This window comes from Coregonus clupeaformis, chromosome 29 (genome assembly GCF_020615455.1).
Source record: "Coregonus clupeaformis isolate EN_2021a chromosome 29, ASM2061545v1, whole genome shotgun sequence".
NCBI lineage: Eukaryota > Metazoa > Chordata > Actinopteri > Salmoniformes > Salmonidae > Coregonus > Coregonus clupeaformis.
Genome location: NC_059220.1, coordinates 58434401 through 58449408, shown reverse-complemented (window position 1 = coordinate 58449408; position 15008 = coordinate 58434401).

Genomic DNA, 15008 nt, shown 5'->3' with positions numbered 1-15008 from the left:
TATGTAGAACCGGCGCAGGATATGCGGGACCGAGGAGGCGTACTGGAGACCAGGAGCGTTGAGCCGGCACACCCCGTCCTGGCTGGATGCCCATCTTCACACGGCACTTGCGTGGTGCTAGCACAGGACGTACAGGACTGTGCCGGCGCACTGGCGACACAGTACGTAACTCCGCATAACACGGAGCCTGCCCAGTCACACGCTTCCTCGCGTGAGTACGGGGAGTTGGCTCTGCTCTAACACTAGGCTCCGCCAACCACCCTTTTAGCCCCCCCAAAAAAAATTATTGGGGCTGTCTCTCGGGCTTCTTCCTTGGCCGGCGCCTTCTGCGTTGCCGTTGCTCCTCTCTATACCGGGCCTCCACTGTCTCCTCCCAAGGACGCCGATCCATCCCAGCCTGAATCTCCTCCCAAGTCCAGGATCCCTTACCGTCCAGGATCTCCTCCCAGGTCCAGGCTGTCTGCTCCTGGGCACGCTGCTTGGTCCATGTTTGGTGGGATCTTCTGTCACGTTCGTTCAAGGACGGGTCAGACCAAGGCGCAGCGTGATATGCGTACATGTTTATTTAACTTATAAACACACGACAAAACAACAAACGAAATTAAACGTGAAGTGCAAAGGTTGAACAAACAACAAACCTTACACGGAACAAGATCCCACAACTAAACAGTGCCAATCGGCTGCCTAAGTATGATCCCCAATCAGAGACAACAAGCGACAGCTGCCTCTGATTGGAAACCACACCGGCCAACATAGATCTATACATACTAGATAAACCACATAGACTATGCACAACATAGAAATATACACACCCTGACTCAACATATACGAGTCCCCTGAGTCAGGGCGTAACACTCTTTGTGGCACCTGACCACACGAATGAACAGTAGTCCAGGTGCGACAAAACTAGAGCCTGTAGGACCTGCCTTGTTGATAGTGCTGTTAAGGTAGAGCAGCTCTTTATTATGGACAGACTTCTCCCCATCTTAGCTACTGTTGTATCAATATGTTTTGCATTTCTATATTTTCTGTAAATGTTATAACCTTGTATTGCTACCACTGTATCATTAAAGGTATGATCTAAGTGAGTTTCAGAGGTAGTCAGAATATGAATGTCATCTGTTACTAGCAGATTATTGATTTCATTAACCTTGTTTCTTAAGCTACATATGTTAACGTGGGCTATTTTGAGCACTTTTCTTCTGGGATGCTCCTTGTTTTTACTGCTTTACTGGGAAGCTTAGCAGCAGTAGATGTGCTCATGTTCTTTATGTTAGTGCAGGGTGAGCTGCACACAGTGGACTTCATCCTTGAGCACAACGGCTCGGTGCTAACAGTATAAATCTGGTTCTTAGGCACATGATTACTCCATACAATAGCTGTAGGGTCAGCAGAGGCATTCAGGGCAGTTAGAGGGACATAAATTAGGTTCCTTATATTGTGTCTACCCAAATTATTTGGGTGGATCCCATCCTCCTTATAAAACGTGTTTTGTTTCCAAAAGGTATCGAAATTGTCAACAAAAGTTACACCCATTGAGCTGCAATAATCACGTTGCCAGTTGTGAAGAGCAAGAATCCTGCTAAAGTGTTCAATGCCACGATTCAGAGAGGGCATGGGGCCAGATATGATGGGTTTTTTGTTAGTGTCTAGCAGAGAGTCAATCAGCTCTTTAAAATCCAGTTTCAACTGTTCAGAGCTGCCCTTCATAATGTAATTAAAACCCACATGGACTATGATAGAATCAATTTCCATGTAATGGCGTAGTACATTTGGGAGCAGCTTAGTAATGTCATTTACTCGAGCTCCGGGATAGGACATTGTTTTTGCACCAGGAACGATCACATTTCCTACCATGGAGCTGCCCAAAATCATGGCTGGCGAGAAGGATGAGGAAATCCGCCACTCCCACACTTCACAGGATGCAGGCCTCCGACAGATGGAGAAGCCCCGCTCGATCCAGAGCAGGGACGGAAGGTTGCCGACGTCGACTTCGAAATCGTAGTAGTAGGCACTGCGGCCGCAGACACAGGCACCCCCAGCGATGAAGGTGCACGAAGATCAGGCTCCAGGACGGCGAAACTATTCGTTGTTTGTATCCGCTCCGGGCCTCTTGTTGGGAGTGTAGACTGCTTTGCAGGAGGTCGTTGTCTTCGGCTTCCAGGGCTTGTGACATGCGACCATCGTGGATTGCCTTTCTCCTCATGCTGTGCTCCTTCGATGGCGCTATCAGATGGGGGCGCTCCGGGCAACACCGGCCAGTCGGATAACGACAAACTACAAGGCGGAGATGCATCCAACAAGCGCAAACGCCGTCCAGCCACCGGCGTAGAAAATGTAAACATTCCACTCTGTGTTTTCCCCAGTTTCTTACGCAGGCTAGCAACTTGCGTGATCAAGGAAGCCACCTCAAGCCTATAATCCTCGGCAAGTAAACAATTGCCGCATTGGAACTCTGAGTGATCCGGTTTGTCCTGAAACAAAGCGTAATAGGTATAGCTCCTACAGCGCTGGAACCGTTCATTTAGTTCTCCAGACAAAGAGGGCTCCATTGTAAAACTCATCTGGCACCAACTTCGTTAGCTTGATGGCTTAGTGTCTCTGTCAAGCAGGCTTCAACCTGTCTCTAAGCGGGATTCCAGGACAAGAAATAGCGGTCCTAGCTGTTAAAAGCTAACCGCGTCGTGGAATCCACGCAAAAACATGTTCTGTATTCGTATTTATGAATAGCCTTTTTTTTAAACAAAAATAACAAACCAAGTGTTTTCCAGCATACAATGTTCAGCTGCGCACTCTGATGACGTAGTAATGTCGAAGTGCTTGTCAAGTGCAGTTCCTACACGGGGTGGCCAGTAGTGCCGACAGCCCTTCAGCCGACGATTTCAAGCAAGCAGAACTCAAAGTACTCAGACATGCTCAGTCTGAGAGCTTCCCAGAAGAAGTCTCCCTACTAGAGGCAGGCAAGCTAATCCCTCCGAGCAGCCGTCTGGTGATGCTGGCCCCGGAGAATGACAACAACACCGGACTGATTCGTGTTGGAGGTCGCCTTCGGAGGTGTGACCAGCTGGGCCCTGACGTTCTTCACCCAGTGGTTCTGGACCCAGGTCATCCACTCACCAGTTTGAAGATCAAGAAATATGATGAGCAGCTGAGCCGCCCGGGCCCAGAGAGGGTGTTTGCTGAGTTATGTCGAAGGTTCTGGATTCTGAGAGGGAGGGCAGCCATTCGCCGTTTTCAGCATGGCTGCACCAAATGCAGGAAGTGGCGAGGCCAGCCAGATGTGCCTAGGATGGCTGACCTGCCTCCAGGGAGAGGGAGATCAGATCCATCAAGATCACCCTGCAAACCACTCTTGGTGTGCAGACCATCTCCGAAGAGGTGCTGAGGACTGTCCTAATCGAAATAGAAGGGATCTTGAACTCCAAGCCCTTGGGATATGTGTCGTCGGACATCGCGGATCCGGATCCAATCACTCCTAACTCTCTTCTCATGGGGTGGCTAGACTCGTCACTACCACAGGTCGTCTACCCAGAGTCTGAACTGCTCAGTCCAAAAGATGGAGACACAGCCAGGTTCTAGCTGACCATTTCTGGCACTGCTTCACACGGAACTACTTACCTGCACTTCAAGGCCGCCATAAGTGGCACAAGGATAAGGAAGACCTTGTAGTTGGGACCGTTGTGATGATCGTGGATGATCAGTCTCCTAGGGCACTCTGGCAAGTTGGAACTGTCAAGTCAGTTATCCCTGGAGCAGACGAGAAAGTGAGGACAGCAGATCCAAGTCAAGGACAGAACCTACGTCAGGCCTGTTGCTCGACTCATCCAGCTGCCCGCCCTTCCTCAAGAAGCTACTGACCCTTAGCTGGCTTGTCTGTTGAAGCAAATATGTACAACACATTTGGGGGCGGCTGTAAAAATGGCCAGCTCATCTCCTTTCCAAGACCCCAACTTTCTTTTGGTTTTCCTATTGAATAACGTCACGCCAATCATCATAATTTTATTAGCCAATCAGCAGCCTTTTTTCCTGGGACTTAGCGTAATACCCGACCAGGCAGGGCCTCAGGCAGTCAATAGTTTCCATTCTGATGACCAACCTGTTATTCTCTCCTGCTTATTCTACCTCCTTAGAAGAAATTGCTTTTCTTTCTGATGTTTATTGTGCGTGCAGCTAAATAACCACAATTAGTATCAGAGAGAGTGGCGTTGTATGTGTGTGTGTGGATTCAACCCTTGAACTGGAACTACTGCTTCCTCATGTTCTGAACGGACACCCTGTGGTGGTTGCTACCGTCCTAAAATCCAGCACCTAAGTTTTCTATCCCTTTTTATTGGTCCTTCGAATTCATAAACAACCCATATTCTTCAGCTGGCATGCATCCCACTTTTTTTTCATTTTTGCCCCAACAAGATTGACATGCTAAAATAGCCACCTTTTTTTAGAACACCTACTCATTCAAGGGGTTTTCTTTATTTTTACTATTTTCTACATTGTAGAATAATAGTGAAGACATCAAAACTATGAAATAACACATATGGAATCATGTAGTAACCAAAAAAGTGTTAAACGAATCAAAATATATTTTATATTTGAGATTCTTCAAATAGCCACCCTTTGCCTTGATGACAGCTTTGTACAATCTTGGCATTCTCTCAACCGGCTTCATGAGGTAGTCACCTGGAATGCATTTCAAATAACAGGTGTGCCTTGTTAATTTGTGGAATTTCTTTCCTTCTTAATGCGTTTGAGCCAATCAGTTGTGTTGTGACAAGGTATGTGGGGGGGGTTATACAGAAGATAGCACTATTTGGTAAAAGACCAATTCCATATTCTGGCAAGTAGTGTACATATTACCTCAATTACCTCGGTTAACCCTTACCGAGGTAAAGACATATTGAGGTTGGATATTCGACGGATATTCGCCTGTGGTTTTCCTTACGTCCACCAACAGCAGTTAGGGACTGTCAACATATTGACAAATCTAATTTTTCAAATTTCAATAGCTCTTTAAAACTTTCAAAACTGGTCCTAGCTAACCCGATGGCAGAGACACATACTACACACACTTTTTTTTGTCGATTTACATCTCACACTATTTTTAATTATTTATTTTAATATTTGAAATGTAATATCGCCTTGGTGACCCACAAACCTCAAACAAGGTTCATAATGTATACTCAGTGCGCCTACATATTGCACACCCTTTTGTTTGCCCATTTGCAACTCATGAGATTTTACGAGAATGTTTAAATGTTTCAAATGTCAATAACTCCTTGGTCATGTGACCTACAACCATCAAACTACTTTCAGAACATCCACTCACTAGCCTTATATATTGCACACCCTTTTGTACACCCATTTTCATCACAGGTGATTTTACATGAATTTTTCTGTTTTTCATTGTTTCGAATTTCAATAGCTCCTTGGTCATGTGACCTACAACCCTCAAATTGCTGTCAGAATATCCACTGACAAGCCTTATATATTGCACACCCTTTTCTTTGTCCATTTTCATCTCACACGATTTTACATACATTTTGCAAACTTTCACATTTCAATAGCTCCTTGGTCATGTGACCTACAACCCTCAAACTACTTTCAGAATATCCACTGACTAGCCTTATATATTGCACACCCTTTTGTATGTCCATTGGCATCTCATGCAATTTTACGTGAATTTTTCAAACTTTATAATTTCAATAGCTCCTTGGTCATGTGACAAACTGACCTCAAACAAACTTCAGAATGTCCACGAACTAGCCTTATATATTGCACACTCTTGTTTGTGTACTGTATTCTCACGCAGTGTTACGTAAATTGTAAATTGTTCTTTAAGTCATACAACAGATTCTCAATTGGATTGAGGTCTGGGCTTTGACTAGGCCATTCCAAGACATTTAAATGGCATGGTGTTCTCGGGGTGATGAGAGGTGTTGGGTTTGCACCAGACACAACGTTTTCCTTGATGGCCAAAAAGCTCAATTCTAGTTTCATCTGACCACAGTACCTTCTTCCATATGTTTGGGGAGTCTCCCACATGCCTTTTGGCGAACACCAAACGTGTTTGCTTATTTTTTTCTTTAAGCAATGGCTTTTTTCTGGCCACTCTTCCGTAAAGGCCAGCTCTGTGGAGTGTGCGGCTTAAAGTGGTCCTATGGACAGATACTCCAATCTCAGCTATGGAGTTTTGCAGCTCCTTCAGGGTTATCTTTGGTGTCTTTGTTGCCTCTGATTAATGCCCTCCTTGCCTGGTCCGTGAGTTTTGGTGGGTGGCCCTCTTTTGTCAGGTTTGTTGTGGTGCCATATTCTTTCAATTTTTTTATAATGGTTTTAATGGTGCTCCGTGGGATGTTAAAAGTTTCAGATATTTTTTTATAACCCAACCCTGATCTGTACTTCTCCACAACTTTGTCCCTGACCTGTTTGGAGAGCTCCTTGGTCTTCATGGTGCAGCTTGCTTGGTGGTGCCCCTTGCTTAGTGGTGTTGCAGACTCTGGGGCCTTTCAGAACAGGTGTATATATACTGAGATCATGTGACAGATCATGTGAAACTTAGATTGCACACAGGTGGACTTTACTTAACTAATTATGTGACTTCTGAAGGTAATTGGTTGCACCAGATCTTATTTAAAGGCTTCATAGCAAAGGGGGTGAATACATATGCACGCACCACTTTTCCATTATTAATTTTTTTGAATTTCACTTCACCAATTTGGACTATTTTGTGTATGTCCATTACATGAAATCCAAATAAAAATCAATTTAAATTACAGGTTGTAATGCAACAAAAAAGGAAAAACGCCACGGGGGATGAATACTTTTACAAGGCACTGTACATCCTCAGACATTTATTTTCGCAGTTGCTCCATGTGTTTTTTGTGAAGGTTCTATATCCATTTGGGAGGGGATGTTGGGGAAGTTCTGTGCAACTTCCTTGGCGATCTACACCAAAAAAGTGTACTACATATAGGATGGACATTCCCACATACAGTATACACAAAGAGGCACTTTTCAGCTACGTTTTTACCACTCAGAATCCAGAACGGATATGACAATGGGGCCAGCACAGGACCTAATAAACCCTTACAACGATCTTCTTTTTGATCTTCTTGACTTCTTATCTGATAAACTGCTACTGTGTGTCAAGAAAGGAGCCCCAATTAGGGGTTAGTGTACTCCAGTAAAAAACGGCTGGTTTAGATTAGAAACTATTGCCCCGGGTCCCCGTTCATAGGGACTAGTCAGTGGTAGAATTGAGTTGGCACTTTATTGGCCCAAACACACACATACCTACAAGTTTGAGGTCACTCGTGGACAGTAATTAGTGAACAATGTTTTTTTTCCCTTATTGACGCATTGGTCTTCTAACTGTCCAAGAATAGGATCCAAAATGTTAGGACATTTTTGTTCCCATAAATACAGAGGATGTCTCGCATACCTCTGGCACTTTAGTCAAAAACTTTATGATGGGCCCGGCAACGGAGTTCCCATTGGCCAAGCACCACAGAGACCAATCAGGAGAGAATACAGACAGGTCAAGGGTGCCAATTGAAAGTCAAGGGGTGTGTCTGCCCTTTGGATTACTCTCTCCTTACAGAGAACCCCTGTGGTTCAAGTCAAGAGCTACCCTCCCCCTTTCAGTCTTCTCTGCGCATGTTTGAATGTGACAGAGCCAGCAGCAAAGAGAGTTTTTCACAGTATGTCATAAAATTATTACACTTATGAATGTATGTAAAATGCTAATATGTATTAGGTCCAGTACAATGGAATAACTAACACCTGAATTTGAATGCAGCGTGTTCCGATTCCTCCTTCTCGTTCTGTCCAGCAGGGTCAACCAAAAACACTTGGCCTGATGGTTCATGCAGATACTGGGGAAGCAATATAGAACAGTATTGATCCCTTAAATTATTTTACTATTAAATCACACATATCACAACCCTAATACCTCTTACCAAAAATGTACCTAACTCAATTTTGGAAAAAATATTTTACTCACAATGAACTTCCAGTGGTTCTGGTCCACATTCAAGAAACTCATAACAGCATTGTAGTTACCGAAGTTAACCTGAAATAAATATTTTCACATGCTTGCCACTAAGCACCAAAACATTTATCAATAGTTAATCCTTTAAAACTCCACTAACATATTTGATTAGTACCTTGGGTAGACTTTGCTTGCACACTAAACTTATTTCTCCATTTAGAATGACTTGGGCTGAGTAATGATTTAGGATGTAAATCTTTGTCCCGTGACCGCAGCTTTTTGTGGTTGCTTGAAAGTACCGTTCGATTGTCTGTATAAGGAGAGAAAGTAAAACCACAAATGCTTTGAATGTGAAGAACATTATACAAATAATTAAGCATAAACTAAAATATATAGACATTTCAGAGAATATTGGTTAGTTAGAAGGGTTGTTTATCGATATTTAAAACAAACGTAATTACATTTGCCTTTGTTTTTATTTTTATAATATATTCTGGCTACAAGCAACTTAATGGGTCATTGTCACATGTGCAGTGGTGTGAAAAAGTGTTTGCCCCCTTCCTGATTTCTTATTTGTTTGCATGTTTGTCACACTTAAATGTTTCAGATCATCAAACAAATTTAAATATTAGTCAAAGATAACACAAGTAAACACAAAATGCAGTTTTGAAATGAAGGTTGTTATTAATAAGGGAAAACAAAATCCAAACCCACATGGCCCAGTGTGAAAAAGTGATTGCCCCCTACAACCTAATAACTGGTTGGGCCACCCTTAGCAGCAACAACTGCAATCAAGCGTTTGCGATAACTTGCAATGAGTCTTTTACAGCGCTGTGGAGGAATTTTGGCCCACTCATCTTTGCAGAATTGTTGTAATTCATCCACATTGGAGGGTTTTCGAGCATGAACTGCCTTTTTAAGGTCATGCCACAGCATCTCAATATGATTCAGGTCAGGACGTTGACTAGGCCACTCCAAAGTCTTCATTTTGTTTTTCTTCAGCCATTCAGAGGTGGACTTGCTGGTGTATTTTGGTCATTGTCCTGCTGCAGAACCCAAGTTCGCTTCAGCTTGAGGTCACGAACAGATGGCCGGATATTCTCCTTTAGGATTTTTTGGTAGACAGCAGAATTCATGGTTCCATTTATCACAGCAAGTCTTCCAGGTCCTGAAGCAGCAAAACAGGCCCAGACCATCACACTACCACCACCATATTTTACTGTTGGTATGATGTTCTTTTTCTGAAATGCAGTGTTACTTTTACGCCAGATGTAATGGGACACACACCTTCCAAAAAGTTCAACTTTTGTCTCGTCAGTCCACAGAGTATTTTCCCAAAGGTCTTGGGGATCATCAAGATGTTTTCTGGCAAAAATGAGACAAACCTTAATGTTCTTTTTGCTCAGCAGTGATTTTCATCTTGGAACTCTGCCATGCAGGCCATTTTTGCCCAGTCTCTTTCTTATGGTGGAGTCATGAACACTGACCTTAACTGAGGCAAGTGAGGCCTGCAGCTCTTTGGATGTTGTTGTGGGGTCTTTTGTGACCTCTTGGATGAGTCGTCGCTGCGCTCTTGGGGTAATTTTGGTCGGCCGGCCACTCCTGGGACAGTTCACCACTGTTCCATGTTTTCGCCATTTGTGGATAATGGCTCTTACTGTGGTTCGCTGGAGTCCCAAAGCTTTAGAAATGGCTTTATAACCTTTTCCAGACTGATGGATCTCAATTACTTTCTTTCTCATTTGTTCCTGAATTTCTTTGGATCTCGGCATGATGTCTAGCTTTTGAGGATCTTTTGGTCTACTTCACGTCCTATTTAAGTGATTCCTTGATTGAGAACAGGTGTGGCAGTAATCAGGCCTGGGTGTGGCTAGAGGAATTGAACTCAGGTGTGATAAACCACAGTTGAGTTGTGTTATAACAGGGGGGGCAAACACTTTTTCACACAGGGCAATGTACATTGGGGAAAAAAAGTATTTAGTCAGCCACCAATTGTGCAAGTTCTCCCACTTAAAAAGATGAGAGAGGCCTATAATTTTCATCATAGGTACACGTCAACTATGACAGACAAATCACATTGTAGGATTTTTTATGAATTTATTTGCAAATTATGGTGGAAAATAAGTATTTGGTCACCTACAAACAAGCAAGATTTCTGGCTCTCACAGACCTGTAACTTCTTCTTTAAGAGGCTCCTCTGTCCTCCACTCGTTACCTGTATTAATGGCACCTGTTTGAACTTGTTATCAGTATAAAAGACACCTGTCCACAACCTCAAACAGTCACACTCCAAACTCCACTATGGCCAAGACCAAAGAGCTGTCAAAGGACACCAGAAACAAAATTGTAGACCTGCACCAGGCTGGGAAGACTGAATCTGCAATAGGTAAGCAGCTTGGTTTGAAGAAATCAACTGTGGGAGCAATTATTAGGAAATGGAAGACATACAAGACCACTGATAATCTCCCTCGATCTGGGGCTCCACGCAAGATCTCACCCTGTGGGGTCAAAATGATCACAAGAACGGTGAGCAAAAATCCCAGAACCACACGGGGGGGACCTAGTGAATGACCTGCAGAGAGCTGGGACCAAAGTAACAAAGCCTACCATCAGTAACACACTATGCCGCCAGGGACTCAAATCCTGCAGTGCCAGACGTGTCCCCCTGCTTAAGCCAGTACATGTCCAGGCCCGTCTGAAGTTTGCTAGAGTGCATTTGGATGATCCAGAAGAGGATTGGGAGAATGTCATATGGTCAGATGAAACCAAAATATAACTTTTTGGTAAAAACTCAACTCGTCGTGTTTGGAGGACAAAGAATGCTGAGTTGCATCCAAAGAACACCATACCTACTGTGAAGCATGGGGGTGGAAACATCATGCTTTGGGGCTGTTTTTCTGCAAAGGGACCAGGACGACTGATCCGTGTAAAGGAAAGAATGAATGGGGCCATGTATCGTGAGATTTTGAGTGAAAACCTCCTTCCATCAGCAAGGGCATTGAAGATGAAACGTGGCTGGGTCTTTCAGCATGACAATGATCCCAAACACACCGCCCGGGCAACGAAGGAGTGGCTTCGTAAGAAGCATTTCAAGGTCCTGGAGTGGCGTAGCCAGTCTCCAGATCTCAACCCCATAGAAAATCTTTGGAGGGAGTTGAAAGTCTGTGTTGCCCAGCGACAGCCCCAAAACATCACTGCTCTAGAGGAGATCTGCATGGAGGAATGGGCCAAAATACCAGCAACAGTGTGTGAAAACCTTGTGAAGACTTACAGAAAACGTTTGACCTGTGTCATTGCCAACAAAGGGTATATAACAAAGTATTGAGAAACTTTTGTTATTGACCAAATACTTATTTTCCACCATAATTAGCAAATAAATTCATTAAAAATCCTACAATGTGATTTTCTGGATTTTTTTTCTCTTTTTGTCTGTCATAGTTGACGTGTACCTATGATGAAAATTACAGGCCTCTCTCATCTTTTTAAGTGGGAGAACTTGCACAATTGGTGGCTGACTAAATACTTTTTTTCCCCACTGTAGGTTTGGATTATGTTTTCCCTTAATAATAACAACCTTTATTTCAAAACTGCATTTTGTGTTTACTTGTGTTATCTTTGACTAATATTTAAATTTGTTTGATGATCTGAAACATTTAAGTGTGACAAACATGCAAACAAATAACAAATCAGGAAGGGGGCAAACACTTTTTCTCACCACTGTATATGCCTTGTTAGGGAGATTAAGTATCATACATAAGGTGTTATGTAGTCAAAAAAGTGTGATACTGCTGACAATACTGTGTTTACGTGATGACACATCGTCACCATTTACTTTAAAGTGACAGAATAAGGGCCATAAATATTTAAGTGTATGTCATCAGAAACATTCAACTCCAATTCCAGTTAACTATATAATGATAATACATGTCCTTAGACTTGGTTAGGTGCACATCATCCTTCATACTGTATGAAATTTATTTTTCCACAATATGTTTTGAATTGTGATTGAAAAAATGCTTATTGTCATGTTATGACTAGTATTTATTACCTCACCCACAAGCCATTTGTGGGGTTGCAGAGTTTTAAACTCTGAATGATGGGAGAAGGAAAGAGGACTTTTTGTCTGTAGACCTCACAACAGCAACCACCACCTCGTAATTATTTCTTCGCCACAGAGCTGTGACCTGCAATATGCAAATGAAACACATTTAGAAGAGTTATTGTCCGCTTAAACATGAACTGAAAACAATCTATCACAATCTTTTAACATTTGGAGAAAAAAAACATACCTGGCCTGCAGCCTCGTTGTCTTGGAGTGATGTTGCCTTATCCCTGCTTTCATCTTTCTTGTGGTGTGCCTTCCCTGCTGGTTTCTTTTTACCCTTCTTCTTTGGCTCGGGTAATTGTCTGGAAATACCTTAACCTGGACTTGTCAGGTGAGTATTTTCTTTGTCTCTTGGCCCACTGCTCCTCTTCCTGGTCCAATGACTTCATGCGGTAGGGGGATTTAGTGAACAGTGATTCTGGCAGATCATGTTTTATTATGTGCTTCCTATACCATCCTTGGAGGGGGGCATTTTCAAAATGAATTCAGCTGGATGGAGGAATTTCTTCTTTTGCAAAATGGAATGCTTCAGGATCCAGAACCACTGTTCCACATAGCAGTTGGTGTCCCGTGATTTCACTGATTGCAATGTTGTGTTGGTCACATTACAATATCTTGTAAGGTCACCCAGCAGTATCCCACTCCATAGGGGGAAAATGGCCATGTAAGTGTCCATTAGAACATTGATTATCCCAGGGCAGAAAAACGTATTTCCAGGCCCTGTCTGTGTCTCCTCCAGAAGACTCTGCTTTTGTGATTCATCCACAAGATGACTTTTATGTTGTGATTTGAAAAGCACACACGTGTCTAAAGACATCGAGTGCCTCGAAGAAAGAGGTGCTGTTGAGCAACAAGGCAAAGCAAAAAGTTGCATACTCTGAACCCATTGTCATTTGTTTTCTTCCCAAATCCCTGGGCGACAGCCTTAAGGATGTGGGCAGAGCACAGATGGAGCACTGTGAAGTCTTTGCAATCTTCTTTTTCCTCCAAGGAAAGTATGCTGTGGGCTCTGTTTAGATAAGAAGTGATGCTCTCTTTGTTAAATGAGAGCAATACACTTCCAATCAGCGCCCAGCTGAAATCAGCCTCCACCTGTCTCACCTTGCAGCTTGTCATTTGTGAGACCTTGCGTACTGTCTCCATTAACCAAAAGGTTATTGTTGGGATGGAGTGCTGAACACTAATCATCTCGGATATGGAGAGGGGTGGTTTATCCTTGCCCATTCCAGGAAGAACCAGAGCATAGTACAGAACTCTTTTACTTTGATTGCTAATACATTTACATTTACATTTACGTCATTTAGCAGACGCTCTTATCGCTCTTATCCAGAGCGACTTACAGTTAGCGCATACATTATTTTATCGAACCCACAACCCTGGCGTTGCAAACGCCATGCTCTACCAACTGAGCTACATCCCCTCTTAGACACAACCCCACCAGTGGCATCAAGATGAAGAGTCACTGGACTGCGCTTTCTCAGATGTTCATCTAGGATCTTCAAACCCTCTTCTGTGTACAAGTGAACACCAAAGCCAAGGAGCTATTGAAATTAGAAAGTTTGAAAAATTAATGTAAAAACGTGTGAGATGAAAATGGACAAACTAAAGGGTGTGCAATATAGAAGGGTAGTCAGTAGACATTCTGAACCTTGTTTGAGTCTAGTAGGTCACATGACCAAGGAGCTATTGAAATTAGAAAGTTTGAAAAATTAATGTAAAAACGTGTGAGATGAAAATGAACAAACTAAAGGGTGTGTAATAAGGAAGGGTAGTCAGTGGACATTCTGAACCTGGTTTGAGTACAGTAGATCACATGACCAAGGAGCTATTGAATTTTGAAATTTTGAAAGATTCATGTAAAATCACCTGAGATGAAAAGGGACAAACAAAAGGGTGTGCAATATAGAAGGGTAGTCAGTGGACATTCTGAACCTTGGTTGAGGTCATGACCAAGGAGCTATTGAAATTCGAATGTAAAATAAGTTTGTACTTTGTTTACGCTCCCTAACTCATTCAACTAGGAATACTGAATGCTGCTCACATTTCCACATGTTTATTCGCTTTGGAAAGCAAATTAATGTCCAAATCGTGAAAATAAGACATGTGCAATGTTGTGCGACATTTTTCCAACATCATGACACTTACAGTTGAAATCAGAAGTTTACATACACTTAGGTTGGAGTCATTAAAACGTGTTTTTCAACCACTCCACACATTTCTTGTTAACAAACTATAGTTTTGGCAAGTCGGTTAGGACATTTACTTTGTGCATGACACAAGTAATTTTTCCAACAATCGTTTACAGGCAGATTATTTCACTTATAATTCTCTATATCACAATTCCAGTGGGTCAGAAGTTTACATACACTAAGTTGACTGTGCCTTTAAACAACATGGAAAATTCCAGGAAATTATGTCATGGCTTTAGAAGCTTCTGATAGGCTAATTGACATAATTTGAGTCAATTGAAGGTGTACCTGTGGATGTATTTCAAGGCCTACCTTCAACCTCAGTGCCTCTTTGCTTGTCATCATGGGAAAATCAAAAGAAATCAGCCAAGAAATTGTAGACCTCCACAAGTCTGGTTCATCCTTGGGTGCAATTTCCAAACGCCTGAAGGTACCACATTCATCTGTACAAACAATACTACGCAAGTATAAACACCATGGGACCACGCAGCCGTCATACGGCTCAGGAAGGAGACGCGTTCTGTCTCCTAGAGATGAACGTACTTTGGTGTGAAAAGTGCAAATCAATCCCAGAACAACAGCAAAGGACCTTGTGAAGATGCTGGAGGAAACAGGTACATAAGTCTCTATATCCACAATAAAACGAGTCCTATAGCGACATAACCTGAAAGGCCACTCAGCAAGGAAGAAACCACTGCTCCAAAACCGCCATAAAAAAGACAGACTT